Below are 12,204 nucleotides of genomic sequence, written 5' to 3'. Positions count from 1 at the left end.
GGTTAGGATGCTCTTAGTGAAAAAATCTTCAAATCGTAACGTACCAAGTGATAAATAATGTCCATATAAGTAGTTATTTATGTAAATAATACACTTCACAAATTTTATTTTTACAATCCGATTATCATTAATTAAGAGAATATTATATTCGTATTCAACCACTCGAATGGCCGAATGCGAGTTTTCGGATTACGCATTAAGAGATCGTAATAAAATGAATTTGCCGTTTGGCGTTCAACAATTTACAACTAATGAGATGAGATTTCCATGAAAATTAAAATCTTAAAAATTTCGCTTATTCTGTTGATAAAGTAATGAGAAAAAGTAGCGCTTTTTAGGTTCTAACTAATGTAAGTAACAATTTGGTTTTCCTGTATTTCGACTTATGAGCTTTAAAAATTCTGGGAAATAGACTTTCGCATCCTTGATAATTCGTTATATTGTAACGCTTCCACACTCTTGATCTGTCTACTTTTTTATCCTCACTCTTTTTTGAATAATATTAGAAAGAGTTGTCAATTGAAAATTTCCTCTACTTCTATCGGTGTTAACTATGATTTTGAACCGAAGCATCGGTGGAGTGATAAAGTTTTACCATACAAACTATTCGCAGTGAATAGGGTACGATCAGTCGACTACTGCACAAGCTTTCGCCTAGTCAGCACATTGACATTTATCAGAAATCTGGGACAAGACTTGTTCAACTAACACTGGCTAAACTTGGTAGACGTGTCACGGCATTGAAGGAATATCAATTAAATACAGTCGTTCTTCCTGCATGTACACGACAATTTTCAATACACTCGTCGAGAAGTTACACATTTATTCCAGTTATTCACAGTTATCATTTAACCATAGATATTAACTAATAATTTTTTTTTCTTAACTCAATATTACATAAAACATGCAACAGAAATTGCCGGTTCACTAAGAAACGGAGAAAACTATGACGCGAAAATGGGCATTATCGAAGCGTATAAAAATAGGTACAATGAAGACAAATCAGGCAACGGAAAATCATCTGTTGCTGATATTGGGTCCGAAAAGGACATAACCACCTGAAAGTCGGCTAATGTTCACTTCACCATTTACACAGTAAGATAGTTCAACATATTAGTTTCAAAGATTTTCGGTAAGTCAAGTTTGATAATTGACGAAAGGACTGTACCGTCAAACTAGCCATTTCACGGAGCAGAATAAATTTATTGATGAGGTAGGGTAAATAGACCAGTAAATAAATGCTCATGAAATGGAACCAGTGAATAAACAATTATGTCAAAATCACTATGTAATAGATACTTTGTTCATTTATTGATCGCTTTTCATTCACCGGTATAGTGACTTTATCTCATGGTCACGTGCAATGTCCGAAGTGGCAAAAATCGCAATTTGTATTAGGACTCCTCAATTAAATAACTTAAAAAAGGAAACACAGATCCTTATTTTATGGAACGCGGGGTGTTTGTAAGTCAGTACGGCGTAAGCTTGGCCACCACTACATTCTTTCAGTGGCCAGCCATTGCGAGACTCAACATCCTCCAAATCTCTCCAAACTGTACAGTGAATACAGATATAAATTTCACAGAAATTCTTTGGCCTGAAGATGAATCGACGAAAGCGAAATTGCAATTGAACCGTGACCCCGAGGTTTACTAGCGATTGACCGGATATCGGCAAATTGCTAGGTGTCGACGGTGTCCGAGGTCAGGTATGAACTTCGACCCCGATAAGAATGCCTTCTGATTTTCCCGCGTGATATATTCACGCCGTTTGCCGCGTCAATACAATATACACGCTATCCTTGAATTCTCACGAGTTAGAAGCTGAGGCAGGTGCATTACTCCGATAAGGCTGGGTCATGTCGTTGGCCAGAGGCCAGGGATTCGGTGGAGCGATTAGCACATTCTGCAGCCTCGCACTGGTCAACGGGGAATATCTCCATTAGCTGTTTCGCGACGCACTGCTGCTCGCGCAGAAATGATTTAACACTGTGATCCACGGTTGTATATTGCCAATGCGTTCGACCATCAACTCCAACCATGACTGCAGCTGGTAAACCATGAAACTGTGTTGGAGATCTAGAGAGTGACGTTTGTCCGACTGTTTAGATTCCCCGATTCGGAATTATGCAGTCGCAAACAAACTCTTGTGCTTCGGTTTGCACGGTAGCCACACCGTGGATAAATAATATTCGCTGATCCAATGAAATACTTTCAATGTGTGGCCTCATCAATACATTTTTCGAGTAGGTACAGGACGTGCGGAAAAAATTTTCCGTGACCGTCGACAAGCGTGAAACTATGTAGCTACGTTAACGGAATAATTTTGCAACTCTTGCATGAAATGTGCTTGCTCGCATGGCAAATATATCGACTCTTATTTTGTTGGAAAATAGAATGCTCATTGTGTTCTGTACGGAACACGGTAGGTGTAGATTGATCGTAATCTGAGAATCGATTCCAATCCTGAAAACCGTACCCTGGAATAAACGTACCCATTAAGATTTGCACTAGAGTTCTTTTGGTGACCGTGAAAAACTCTGCAATGATGGAGTTACAATGCTTCAGCGATTTCCGGGACTGTATGACCACTGCCAATGCCACCCATAGGGTGTCGAAGTTGACGAATGAAAATAGAAACTGGTACAACTGATGGAAGATGTCGAAATTACTATTAGGTACTGCGTTTCTTGGAATAGAAATAGGACCATATGCAGTTCATGTACATACTCTACGATTTTCGGGTAAACTATCAATATACCTGCGTAAAATCTAAACAATCAGGAGCTGATTCAATTTCCACTTTAAGATGATGAAACCTATCTGTCTCGGCTTTCATATACTATTATACAGTAACCGCTGGAAAACCAAATTCCGTTCGATAAAAATGGAAACACCTGAAGTGTAGTTTTCGGCGTAAAATATTATCTGCTTGTTCGCTGGCGTTAGTATTATCTGCCAGGAGATATTTTCTACGGTGGACCGATTGAAATCAGACACCTCTTATATGTTCGTACAATCAAGCAATCACGCTCTCCTGACTTTTAGAAATCTGGGCTTGAGAACAAAATGCAGCCAGGCGTGATGTGGTTTGCCGATTAAATTAACTCGCCACCTCGAGTGGTATGTATACGATATGCATATTACAAGCGAACGGAATAACGTGTGCAAAATTCTGCAGAACGATTCATGTATCTTCTTAACAATAATGTTATGCTCGTGCCAATTCCTATTTTTTCATGAACAATTTTTCACCGGTCTCTTCATTATCTCAGTGAGTTTTATAATTAGCACCAGACGTCCTTTAATTCGCTAAAATAAAAAAAATTCAAATTTATTCCCACGTTAACCCTCAAATTTGGGGCCGAATTTGCATCTCCAACTTGAGAATCAACCACAACTTGAAAGGGGGTTAGTATAGTATAGTTGAGGTTAACCTCAACTCAAGGGTCAACTCTCGAGTTGAGGGTGCCAATTCTCCCTGAACATTGAGGGTTAACCCTGGAATTAAAGGTTTAATCTCCAAATCGAGAATCTACCATAAAATTCAGGGTTCTAAATTGAATTGAGGGTACCTAAACTTTTGGTTGGAGGATCCCCTTCGGTTATAGAAGTCCTATGCCCTATGTTATAATAATTTCAAATCTAGGAAGTATTTAAAAGTGAAGCTTCGACGGTGTATATACTAAGATACCACCAATTATTGACTGCTACGTACGGTTATCCCGAATAGCGTACGTTCGACACTAAAATCATGAGCATTTTCTAGAGCACATTGTGTAACAGAATCACATAAACACAGAGTGCGCCAAACATTCATTTTTTTTTTACAAAAAATCCACTGTCTAGAAACCATCAAAATTGATTATGGCTAACAGTGGTTTCGTTGATCGATCGATTAAAAAATTATACACCTCGTACTCGGTTGCGACGCCCTGTAACATACCAAGAGTTAAACAAAATTATAAATGGTTAGGGCCGTAACAGGTCGAGATGGCCTGGATTCTCCCACGTACCACGTCTAGTTCCCTCGATATTATATGTAGGTGCAAGCCGTCTCGTTTCGTCTTGCCTAGTTCTTTGTAACTGAAATGATTTCTTCATGCGTATTCATTTCTTATTTTTCGTTTCGTCGAACAATGCTATTATACCGATTGTCTAATTGCATCTGTGTAGCCTTTTCATTACCATCTGTTGGTCTGTTGGGTGGAGCATTGTAGGCTTACAAGACCTTCCGCACTTGCATATTCATGATCTTTTTTCCCCATCGCAATCAATGATTAGTTAACGGCCGTTGTATTGCTTTGTGAAAAAAATTAGGTACATTCAAATGAGATTCATTCGAACAAATACGTGGTCTTTATACAAACTGTGACATGCAGAAAATTATAGAATTGTAGCTGACAATGAAAGTTTTTCCGGCTCCCTTATGCTGACGGTTTATTATCTATCTCTCACTATCTGCTTGTTTGCACCTGTATTTCAAGAAGTATCTTTACTGTCATTTAACCACGACTGAAATTTAACGATATCAGAAAGTCATTCGAATAACATATATGTACAATATACAGTTATGTTTTTAGAGTTACGAACAGAAGCTTGAATGATCACACTGAAATCAGACGTTCTATTTCGATACGTTGCAGTTAAATTTTTTTTTAAACCAATCGAAACTCTAGTTTGTTAGTTTAAGATCGTTGCTGTGATGGAGCTCATGTCGTCATATAATTTGCGTTTCTTCAACTGCAGCCATGCAAATAATATCACATTCGCACGGGAAACCGGAACATTTATGGAATAGAAAATAACAACAGAGATGCCCATGCCTGTATCTTTGTATGTATAATGTTAGTTACGTACACCTCCTGAGATGGACTCTGACCAATTCAAGGCTACCTGTGTCGACTGCTGTACAGGTTAAATAGATCATAGCTGACGACTACGGGGCCTTGAATCGCTCAGAATCCACCTCGTGATGTGTACCTACAGTATTACAACCGGTATAGGCATGCGTGAAGCGCGAAGGTCACTCGTCGTTGCAAAAAAATTAGAACTTAATTTGGTATACGGATATCCCGATAGTGCGTAACATTCTACGAGAGGCAGACACTCCTAGCATAATTTGTCAAACGTGACTCCCTGTCAAGTAAGATTTCGAAAATACTTTGCGATACTCGTGCCTTCGATATTTCTTGCTTTTGCCCAGTCAAATATCTCTTCAACAAGTACGAGGGTGTATTTACAATCATCTTGGATCACAGTACCGGTAAAAACTACTTCAATCACCGCCGGATATACTTTGCATAACTGTAAGATGTGCGTAACCGTTTTAAAAGACTCTGTTCGAATGACGCAATCGAACATACGTGTGAATTTTATACGTACAATGTAGTTAGACATCTGGTCAGATGTGACGTAGACGTAGGAATTCGGTATATTCTGCTTACTGTAATTATGCCTGTATGTATACGTATATTACGGCTGAGCATGCCGATTATTTCTGGAAAAGCGAAAAGTTTCTTAATTGGTCAAGTTTTTATCGTTCCTCCTCGGTGCTGTGCTGCTTCTTCCGTGCAGCTCTGTGCAAATAGTCGTGGGGATAAGAATGCATAAAATTAATTACCTAGATATGACCCTGTTCGTACAAACAGGTAGATTTAAGTTAATCTATGAGTAGAACACGACTAGATTCCAGCAGCAGTAGAAAGATAATGTCCTCTATTTGCACCAGACTGAAACTAAATTTCAAACTTTTTTATGTTTCAGGTAAGTTTGGTGGCACGCATTATATGCATTCACGATCAGCTTACAAGCAGATAGCGTTGCTATACAATTGAGGATCTTGGAAGATGCAGCGCATAAAAAACAGTGTGACGTCATAATTCGAGGGTGAATTTGCTGTATGAATTTATTGACGTAATTTTTAGTGTCTCGATCATGCATACAACGAAGTTCTAATTTCTTCTAGCACTTCATGTTTTTCAGTGAAAAAGATTTGTTTCACTTAATTTTTATTTTTTTTAACCTTGCTGTTAGTACCATCTCATCGCTGGTCTCGTTGACTAGTGAGCTTTGAAATCGGTGAAATTATTCAGTAATGAAAGTATATATGACGTAGTAATACAAACTCTAGTTGTTAGTATTCAAACAGTTGTAGCAAAAAAAAAAAAAAAAAAAAAAATTAACGATTATCTGTGAAGAAAATTATCACATATATAAGCTTGACGGACGATATTTTTTTCCATCGCTCTGTTTAAAAGTGCTTGTACACGATCAGCCTTTGTAATATCACAAAATTGGAAATTCTGGAATTACAGCGGTAGATAGAGTTGCGATCATTAGAATACAACGTGGAAAACTATTTACGAAACATGTACGACGTCAATTAGTTTGCTCTTAGCGTACTCAACAGAAACAATAATTCCGGGAAAACCGTGCGATCAAAAATGGGTGAAAAAAATCAAAGTAATTCGCTTTTGCAAGATAGTATTGAGATCGTCTCGTGTAAGAATTTATTGGGCATCGTTACTGTCACAATTGTCGCAAAAATTGAGTAATGGCATCGTAATCTCTGTTCGATTCGACATTTGTATATTTGTTGTAAAAAAAGCGAGTTTCTACCGATCACACGTCATATCAATTTCCATGAATTTATGATTTTTACGTTCAATCAAAATTTACAAAAAAAATAAAAAAATAAATAAAAAACAACACCCGACGCATAAAACGATGAATTTATTCCCAGCTTACTGGACGTATGCCTCGGAAATACATAAATGCATCTAAGACTCCTTGAATCGCGACGTTGATGCGGCGCTTGAGGCTCGGCAAGGATGCTGGAGTATCAGATGGGCGATAGGGTGCTGCGACGTATAATAAACCGCACCACCGCAGGTTACCTCTCGGTTATTTTGATACGCGCGTACGATTTGCGGAGATAAATTACGTAACGGATCTCGTTGGCACGAACCTGCTCCTTCGTTATGCATAATTTACAATCGCCCAGCCATCCAGGATTTTTATACACACATGCAGCAGCCCGCGCCTCCATTCGTTGCACCGACGACTAGCATTCTGGTCGTGCATATGCCGCCTAGACCGTGTAACGGGACGGACATCGCACGGTGCACCAGGTTGTCGATGTCCGCACGCACACGCTCGTGTTCTGTTCAAAACTTGTGCGTATCCCGTATTAATTTTATGCGCGAGTAGCGGAGGAAATTATTATACGAACAAGCCTAACTGGTTTGTACATTTTGTTTAGTCCTGTGTTAATCCTGTAATGCATACATTTTTCCTTTCGTGCGATTCGCTTGAAATGTTGCATACGCGGGCTTTTGCGGTCGCTGATTATACGTCTGAACTCAAAATTTGAACATTCGAAATGGCTAATCCAATATCGCGGATGTAAATTCAAAAAGTTATTTGATTTTGATAAAACGTTATGTTACATGGTTTTTAGGTTCAATAATTACGAAAGCGAATGCGAATTTTGAAAATTCAAAATGGCGGATCCAATATTATATAGTAAAATTTTCCGGTGTGTATTAAGTATTAAGTTTGTGTAAAAATTGGCATTCATAATCACATGGTAGATTAGCAGAAAATGATTATTTCGTGAAAAAGTACGAATTCCAACGATTTGTTGACATGTGCTATATTAGCAATTATTAAATAAATAAGTTTAATATTTTTTCTAGATTTAGAAATATTTCAGGGACCATGTGGATCCAAAAAAGTAGTTTAATAAATAAAAAGCTGCGAAACAAAGGTGGGACGCTGAGCGTCCCGGTGTGAATCAGAGGGTTAATACACTTATAGGTGACAGTAATAAATCACGGTTACTTTAAAACTGCGGAAACTCTGCGGGAAGGTCGCTTTACGCGTACACAATTCTAGACTAAATCTGATAATCAGTAGCTACTGTTTTCTACGTAACAAAATTGAACGCCTTTAGGAGTAAACAGTTTAATTTTTAGAAGACTAAAATTCTGGATATTGAAGAATGGAGGGTTCGGTTGTCGTAAAACAAGCAGTTGTATTGTAAACATTTTTAGATGATTTAGAGAATCAAATCATGCCACGAGATGTATGCCGAATGTTTTTATCAATTTTATACCGACCAGATAAATCTGATTTCCCAAAACTGCAGACTAAAAATCATTACTCTGATTCGAAACGTAACCATATTTACTGCGAGCGAAGGTATGAAGCTGAAAATTTGAAGCTGCTTAGACTGCGACGGGATTTTCCCCCAATTCCGATATTTTCGAGCTCGCTTTCGCGTTTTACACCCGCATCGATAACGCAGGAAAAAGGGGAAAGAGAACGGATAACATGACGTAATCCGATAGCTGTTGTTCATCGATAAAAAAGGGACGATAGGAAAAGGAAATCTCTTTCGCTAACTGCGGTGTATTTCGCGCTGTGCGGTTAGCGTTGTGGTCTTAACTCTCACTGCAGCCTCCTCCGAAGCATATTAAGCGCAGAAGGCATCGTGTAATCTTTCTCGAGCATCTTTTCTGTGCCCAGTTCCAGCTTTCATTTTTTCGTTTTTCTCTTGGGCGAGATAATCCGTCGGAACTTCTTTCGGTTGCAAATATTATCGTAGAATCCTTGAGTCTTGATAGTTACATAGACATTTGTCGAGAGACGAGAATTGCTGCAAAAGGTAATTTATGTTCAATCGAATTGTGAATTCTTATAGCATTAACTGATAGAAAGATTTTTCCGATACCTGCTTGGAAAGTAGAATTTTCGAAGCCTGTGGAGCGTGCGCAAAGTGCTCCATTTCCGAACAGTGCGGTAAAATGACGTTGGCGCATGCGCGCAACTGCGGTGCTCGGTTTTACACACCAGAGCTTTCTTTTGCACATGCGCACATTCGAACAATTCATTTTTACGCTCTGTGTCATTGAGCGTAAGTTACCTTAGCCCAATTTTACCCGACGTTAGTGGTTCCTTCGATGCTTTTCAAATCAGTCTTTCCTTCGCAGCTGTTGCTAAAAAAGCATGTGATATCATTATGCATTCGTCGAAAATAACCCACTTTCCATACTTATAACACAAGTTTTCATCTTTTAGTTTATAGGTTGCCCATAATTGATCGGTTATGTGCAATTTCGTATGTAGATTCACTTCGGATTTTATTAAAGGCGGAGAAAATCGTACGACGTTTCAAAAACGCTTTTTCAGAAAACAATGATTATTGCATGTTCATGTTTCATATATTTCTCACTTGTTTACCGACTGCTAGAAATATTATTGCATGAATAACGTTGATAAATGGTTTGTGTGGTATCTTAATGTTTTCAATACAACCCATGGTTAGAGATTTACCGTATCTTCAAAATAGTTCATTTTAAAACTAAATACGATAAAAAAATCTCGATTTGATTCGAAGTTCGAGTTGTTCGACCAATTTCTTTCGAAAATACGATATTATTTATCAAAATTTCATCCTCGTTTGACAAATCAAGCTATCCATTACGATACAATACTAGTCAGTTGACCAGGTAGATAAAATATCTCGATTTCAATTCAATGACAGTAAAAAAAAAAAACCGAATATCATCTTGTTATATTTTGTCGTTTCAAGCTGAAATATCTATATCCGTAAGATTAGATTTTCCACCGCGTGATATTACACAAATATTGATATTATATGTGCGCAAAGTTCTAAAAGTACTTCGTACGAATTTGAAAGTTAAAACTCTCATCTGTTTTAGTATGACAAAATAAAATTTACGTTTAAAGCAATTGATTCACCACCTGCATGCAGAATATGTGTTCCGTAACCAGGGGAAAAAGTCAGGATTACGTTCGCTGAATTTGATTTTTGCGATAAGTCCTTGGCCATTTTAATAATACACGTACAAACACCTACTTGCAGCTTGTTTTTCGGTGGTGTGGGTCGATTGGCAACTGAAAGGCCAAAGATCGTCAGTCTGTCAAATTGTCTATACTGAGGCTTATTCGGCAGTAGCGTACCTACGTATTCGAGAGGTGAAAGGATTTTTATTGGTGACGATAAAAACCTGTGAATAAAGGCCCGAGCAGCATATAAACGGAGGAAGTTCGCTGGATTTAACCGCATCGTGGAATCTTAGAATTCAAAGGAGCCAAAGTTTCCTTTTTAATTCATCGCAGGGTACCTACAGGAACCATCGTGTTTTTTTCTCTTTCTCTACCAACTTTGACAAACTCGTTTCCACACTCATTGTCGATGTTTTAGCCAGAAAATAGATAATAATGTTGATAAAAGTCTTGGAAGCGATACTTGCAAGGATGTTTCTGTTATTTTGAACTGCCTACGTACAACGTCAATACGGAATGTAATATCGAGTCATTTTAGGGAGAGACTGAACTCGTCGTTTCAATTGGTTCGAGTCTGCAACTAATGATGAATTTACTGTTGTAAAGACACATTTTATTTTCTTAAAAATCTGACATATCGTTCCGATTTCTACACAAACAAACTTTATTTAAAAAAACTATTTATTCTTCTATTAATTACGCGGAAGAAATCAAAATTTGACGTCTAGAAACCAGACTCAAAATCCGTGTTGACCGGTGTAATAATTTTTGCATTGATTATGCTACAGAAATCGTCGGTTCGAACACTCGGCAAATTTTTGTGCGACCACCGTGACGAAAGAAAGTCATGATTAAATGTTATCCGATATTTCAATCCAGCGATCGCTCATTGAATCCTGCTCGACACTTGGCACGTGTGCAGACCTGCATGTTCATGCTGCTCGTATCTCGAACATCGCGTCTCTCGACTCCGCCCCTTTTCCTCCCAGGGGTAAATGATAAGGCAAAATCATTTATGAACAGCTCTCAGTATACGGTGAGGTGCAATGGATGTTCGTTACGTAGGGTTCAATCACTCGAATGCTGGAAATTTTGTCCCTTTAGGCTTTTTTATTCAACTTCTGAAATTTTGAAAGGCTTTGAGAATGTCAGAAATGGACTGCGAACAGTTTGTAAATTTTCGATCCGACCGCCAATTGCTGTTATGCCTTAGAGTATGCTTCTCTGTTCGTTCTGAATTTTGCAATCTATACCGATAATCGTAAAGATAGTTGAATAGATTTTGAGATTGTTTGCTTCTAACACTTGCGAGATTTCGATTCAGAATGTGAAAGCAAGGCTCCTTGAGTTCGACGATTTCCGGTAGTAAACGATCCTGTTTCTTTCTTCTTCTTTTTTAAAACTGTGTACAAATATGTATGGAAATATAAGCGTCAAGCTATCGGTAAGATTCTCTAAAAGTTGCACCACTTTCATCTTACAAGAATTTTGAATAAAACGGGTGCAAATAATGTGAAAAACTCTGATCGCGAAACATGTATCAGAAACTTGAGTAAAGCTCAACTTTGATTAAGACTTCGTAGAGATGCTGAATTATTAAATTTCAGTTTCTCAGTTGAATCATTTTCACCTAAAACTTGTATTTCTTACTGAGAGTGCCGACATTTATAAATTTCAAACATGTGTTTCCATCTGGTGAAAAAAATTCTTGACTATAATACGATGGTCATGGCACACGGTAAGCTGTAATTCAACTCGTCGTTTTTGCCAACCAATTCTGTGTGGCATATGCAACCTTTCAATTTAATACGCGGTAACAGTTTTGCTAGCAGATGAAGGGGCGGATCGAGTAAAAACCTACCTCTGCGCGTGTCGAATCGCTCTGGGACTTCTGCAGGTGAATTGTAGCTGCAAATGGCATGCTGTGAATCGAATGGTGACAGAACCGAGGAAAATTTTACCGCGGTGTGAAGAATCGGATTGTGGCAGAAAGGGATTCCATAGCCACACGGGAGATTTACACATTTAATCGACCTGACTCACCTGACTGCGATTCAAACGTTGTAGAATCTTTTTTTTTTTTTTGTTCAATTTATTAGAGGATGTATGATTTTTTGCAGATCTTTATTTGAAAAGGTTTGGATCTTAGCAGTCGATAAAATGTATGAAAAAGTATAACTCGAAAACTGCAGCTTGTATGAAAGAATCAAAACAAAAAAATTGTTCCGGGAAATGTTTCAGTTTTAAGAGAAATCCTGAAGTCGTAATATTCAAAAAAAAATATATTGAGACCGTTGAAAAATGATAGCAGATATTCAGAAACACTTCGTTTTTTAGATTCCTCGATAACCATACATTTTTTCTCGCTCGTGATTTTTGGAAATACTCG

The 12,204-nt window shown here is 38.0% G+C and overlaps 1 protein-coding gene across 4 annotated transcripts in view; it reads left to right on the top strand.

The window, feature by feature from the left end:
• The window catches only part of LOC124307925 (cadherin-99C), a 112,940-nt gene that overhangs the window by 28,117 nt on the left and 72,619 nt on the right, over nucleotides 1-12,204 (top strand). The window lies entirely within an intron of this gene.

Source organism: Neodiprion virginianus, chromosome 1 (genome assembly GCF_021901495.1).
Source record: "Neodiprion virginianus isolate iyNeoVirg1 chromosome 1, iyNeoVirg1.1, whole genome shotgun sequence".
Classification (NCBI taxonomy): Eukaryota; Metazoa; Arthropoda; class Insecta; order Hymenoptera; family Diprionidae; genus Neodiprion; species Neodiprion virginianus.
Note: the sequence above shows the minus strand (reverse complement) of the source record. Positions and strands in the feature narration are given on the sequence as shown.